Raw genomic sequence first — 4622 nt, forward strand, 5'->3', positions numbered from 1 at the left:
CTCCCCTTCCTTCTGCAGGGTAGAGACTGCTCTGTAAATAATGCACATGCTTTTCCCTCTTCTCTCCAGGAACCTGCAACCACAACTCTGTTCTGTTTCTAAGATTCCAGCTACTTATTAGAGTTCCTGTCTAAGCTCATTCAATGTGTGTTTCTCTGTTTCTCACTGATTTGTTCACTTAGCAGCATGTCTTTAGTGTTCACCATGTGTCAGAATTTTCTGAGAAGCTCAGTAGTGATCTGTTTTATGTCTATACAGCATTCTGCTACTTCCTCTTCTACCACTAGACACTTGTGTTGCTTCTTCTATGCTTGTGCTATTGTGAATAATGCTGTGTGTTTGGTTGTAATATCTCTTTTTGACTCTTTTCAGTCTTTTGGGCATCTACCCTGAAGTCAAACAGCTGTACTATATGGGAATCTTATTCTAATTTTTGTCTTTAGAATTTTATTTTAAATTACTACTACTATTATTATTATTATCATCATTATTTTCTATTTGGGGAGATATGGGTCCTGGAAGTAAGCCAGACCAAAAGGGTCCGTATTTAGAGAAGATGCTGAAACACTGACAGATATGGTTTCAGAGTATGTAGCGGGTCTGGTATGTTTTCTACGGAATAAACCTTCCTTACGTGGGAGTCAACAGGGTCAGTGCTTAATGGTGTGTCTGGACATCAAGTCCTGGACATGTGTCAGGAAGGAGGTGCCTGCAATTCTCTGTCACGCCGTGACCTGGAAGTACTGTGTCACCTGCTCCCAGGCTGCTGTCTTTCCCATCGGCTTTGTGAGGGTCCAGCTCGGACTCCAGGCTTTCTGTTTGTTCCCATTTGACTTACTTGTGCTTTATTGAATTCTCCACCTAGGAGCCCTTGGGTCTAATATTTTTCCCTCTCTCTTTGTTTATGAGCACTGAGGCTAGTATGTGTATGGATTTGGGTTTTATACATAATTAGGTGGTGATGACAGGAGTGGAAAGGGGGGTTGGACTACACCCGGTGGTGCTTAGGGCTTACTGCTGGCTCTGTGCTCAAGGATCACTCCAGGAAGTATTCTGGGGGACCATATGTGAAGCTGGAGAACAAACTGGGGTCAGCTACACAGTCTTATCCAGGTTCTGTTTCTCTGATCGTTCAAAATTGGGTTTAAGATAACTGCTATTTAGTCATTGTATGACCATTAACAAATGAACTTTTCTTGGGTCCATTTATTTAAAACTGTAAATTATTTCTTAAGAGGTAAGTAAAAGGGATGCTGCTGGAACATAGTGTGTGTGTGTGTGTGTGTGTGTGTGTGTGTGTGTGTGTGTTTTATGATTAAAATCAGTTCTTTTATTGAGGGAGAGAAGTTACTCCAGTGTTCCCTGGTGGAGAGAAAGGGGGAAAGTGGGAAGTCAAGTTTGCTGGTGAGAACTTAAGACTCTGCCAACACTGTCAGAATCCAGGCTTTTCCGGATCTTTCCATGTCTTGTGTCTACGGATCGGCAAAGGGTTCTAGAGACCAAATGAGAGGCTTCTTTCAGCTGTCAACCAAGAGGCTTTAGGTCTTCTCTCAGTCAAGGCATCCAGTGAAAATACAATTTATTTTTCAGAATCCTCTGGGGAATTAAACAGTCTCTTTCGCATCGCATTACCATGCTCCCTGCTCTTGATCCTCTTTTCCGTGCACTCTTTCTTCAAGCATTTTTCTCATCTCTCAATCAAGATCATTGCAATGATCAAAACATTTCAGAGAGCCGTGATTTTTGTGACATTCCTCAAGCAAGTGTATCAAGATGTTGCACTCTTCAGTTGTGCAAGTGTGGAGATAAGTCGGGATGCATCCTTAGGAGGAGGTGACGGACCCCAGCAGAACAACCCGAACGGCGGCCAGCCCAGGAGCCTGCAGCAGAGTGGGGGGGGGGGGGGGGGGGGGGGGCGTGGCAGCCGAGCCCGGCGGAGACGAGGCTCAGGGCGCATGCGCGGGCGTGCCTGAGTACAGCGGCCACGAGGGCCCGCGGCGGCTCCGCTGGAACATAGTTTTGAGAAAATTAAATGTGGGGAACGTTAGCCAATTAAAATTATTATGATAATTCAGGTTATATGCTTATAATAGTGTAAATAGCATTTATGTTTTTAATGGATAGTTAGAACAGTTCCCTGAAAGCCACTGCCCAGTCCCCACCTCATATGATACTTCTAGTCTGTCGCTTCATTCCCCCCTACATCCCTTGCTTGGTGAGTGCAGTGTAATACATGTAAACGAGTGTATATATATATATATATATATGTATATATATGTATATGTATATGTATATTCCACAATTGTTAAGTAGATTGAGTAGATGATAGAACTTTGTAGACCAGCATTACTCAACAAGGGATCAAATAACTCCTAGGGGCCCACCAGGATGTTACAAGGGGAACACAGGTTAAAATCAAATAAATGGGTGATTTTTGCCTCTAGTCTTGTGACAAGGTTAGAATACCAACTGATAGAACAGGGTGCCACAAGAAGAAACAAGGCCCAAAGGGAGTTGTAGTCATTGAAAGGGTGAGAAACAATGGTTTGGGCCACTAGTTTTGTTCACTGGTTCTGGAGATTACTAAGGCGATTCAAGTGTCAGCTCTGGATATCAAAGCATTATTCTCTTCCATAAAATTTTACTCATGATTTGCTCGCTTCGGCAGCACATATACTAAAATTGGAACGATACAGAGAAGATTAGCATGGCCCCTGCGCAAGGATGACACGCAAATTCGTGAAGCGTTCCATAAAAAAAAATTTTACTCATGTTGAGATAATATATTTGTGATTATATATATACATATGTATATATATGTTGCATTTTGGTGATCAGTGCTTTGTGATAATTAATGGTTTTCTCTCACCTTGGTGATTCTTCTTATTCTGAAGTTCATCCTAGTAGCATTCTAAAGTTCATCCTAGTAGCATTCTAGCTAATTTAGATTTCATTTTGTGGGGGTCACACATGGAGATGCACAGGGGTTATTCCTGTCTCTGCACTCAGGAATTTCTCCTCGCAGTGCTTGGGGTACCATATGGGATTCTGTAACTCGAACCCAGGTTGGCAGGGTAGGGACTGTAGATGAAATAAGACAGAGCTGCAAGAAGTCACTGCAGATATACCAAATCTACAGTCTGTCTTCCCTAAACTGGGTAAGGCCTCTGGCTACCAACATTCCAAGAAGAAACAAGAGCAAGAATATCCTCTTTGAAAGGACTGATAAAAAGTGAACTTTAATCTACTTTTACCTCTTGACCATGCTGAGGCTTTCACCTGATCAGCATATCATTTATGACCTCATCTTTCTCTTTCCCTTATAAAAACTCACTTTTGTGCCTTCTGCAGACTCTCTCTGAATATGAGCTTTACAACTCTTTCATTTATTTATTTTTGTTTTGAGGTCACACCCAGGGGTGCTCCAGGTTTACTCTTGGCTTTGCACTCAGGAATCACTCCTGGCGGTGCTTGGGGGACCATATAGGGACCATATAGGATGTGGGGATCAAAGCTGGGTCAGTTACATGCAAGGCAAATTCCCTACCCGCTATATTATCACTCCTGCCTCTCTACAACTCTTTTTTTCTTATTTTTAATTTTTAAAAGGTTGTTTGCAATAATTTATTGTATTCAATATTCTAACACCAAACCAATTCCACCACCATTACACCTTATCATCACCATTATTTTCAATTTTACCACTACTACCCAAGCCTGCCCCAAAGGCAGATCCTCAATAATTTATTTTTATTGTTTGTTAAGAGTAATTCACTAAAAATGATCCAAAGAGGGCTTTTTAGAGGAAAATGTGTGAAGATTGGTGTATCTCATCTTGGAGCGTGTTAAGCCTTGTATAATAAATTACTGACGGGGCTGGAGCGATAGCACAGCGAGTGAGGCATTTGCCTTGCATGCAGCCAACATGACCAACACAGGTTCGATTCCCAGCATCCCATATAGTCCCCCAAGCACCGTCAGGAGCAATTCCTGAGTGCATGAGCCAGGAGTGACCCCTGAGCATCTCCGGGTGTGACCCAAAAAGCAAAAAAAAAAAAAAGAAAAAAAAGAAATTACTGACATGTTGTTACATGTTGAGCCTTGTGAACACATATATATGTGTACATATGTATGTATGTATGTATATATATATATGTATATAGATAGATAGATCAAGATCAGTTGCCTTCTACTTTGTGTGCTACTGTTGGTACACCAGAGGCATAGAGTATGAGATGTAACTCCAGAAATTCCAAAATTTTAAATAGAATGATACAGCTTGAGTTAAATGCATCTCTGCCACTTGTTGCTCTTTTTCGAGATTTTTTGTGAGTCTCTGGATCATGGTCGCTAATGAGTTTATATGGTGCCCTTTTAATGCCCAAATAAACACTCTGATTGTCTCCCAATTCGAGTTTTTATTCGGTTGTTAAGGGTCATCAATTTTAATTTTTGGAGGGGTTTTTGTTTTGCTTTGTTTGGGGCCACACACCCACCTGTGCTCAGGGATTACTCCTGGGCAGTGTCTGGGGCCTATATGTGGTGCCAAGATCAAATCCAGATGGGCTATGTGCAAGGAAAGTACCTGAAGTGCTGTGCTATCTTTCTGGTCTCAATTTTAG

General features: G+C 41.8%; 1 non-coding gene and 1 pseudogene across 1 annotated transcript; one reads left to right on the forward strand and one right to left on the reverse strand.

Annotated features, from left to right (window-relative positions):
• Window positions 1–1579: 1579 nt before the first annotated feature.
• LOC130031192 (COX assembly mitochondrial protein 2 homolog) lies at window positions 1580–1821 on the reverse strand (annotated as a pseudogene).
• An 831-nt stretch (window positions 1822–2652) lies between these two features.
• Window positions 2653–2759, forward strand: LOC130031291 (U6 spliceosomal RNA). The gene has a single exon (XR_008793639.1). It is a non-coding gene; the product is annotated as a U6 spliceosomal RNA (small nuclear RNA).
• Window positions 2760–4622: the final 1863 nt, after the last annotated feature.

Source organism: Sorex fumeus, unplaced genomic scaffold, assembly GCF_029834395.1.
Source record: "Sorex fumeus unplaced genomic scaffold, SorFum_2.1 ptg000046l, whole genome shotgun sequence".
Lineage (NCBI taxonomy): Eukaryota > Metazoa > Chordata > Mammalia > Eulipotyphla > Soricidae > Sorex > Sorex fumeus.